Here is a 247-nt window from a genome sequence, read left to right on the forward strand (position 1 = left end):
AATGCATACAATCGATGCTGCCTATCATCCCTGGAAACCCGCGTACCTCTCCGACATCGAGTAATCGTTGAAGATCTTCAGGTGTAGTGCTTCGTAGATACTCATCTCCAAACAAATGAATTATTGCATTAGTAAAATTTTCTAAACATAAACGTGATGTACTGTCACCAAGTCGGAGATATTCGTCATATGTATCTCCCGATTGACCATATGCCAGCATACGTATAGCTGCCGTACACTTTTGAAG

The sequence above is a fragment of the Brassica oleracea genome, chromosome C8 (assembly GCF_000695525.1).
Source record: "Brassica oleracea var. oleracea cultivar TO1000 chromosome C8, BOL, whole genome shotgun sequence".
NCBI classification, from domain to species: Eukaryota; Viridiplantae; Streptophyta; class Magnoliopsida; order Brassicales; family Brassicaceae; genus Brassica; species Brassica oleracea.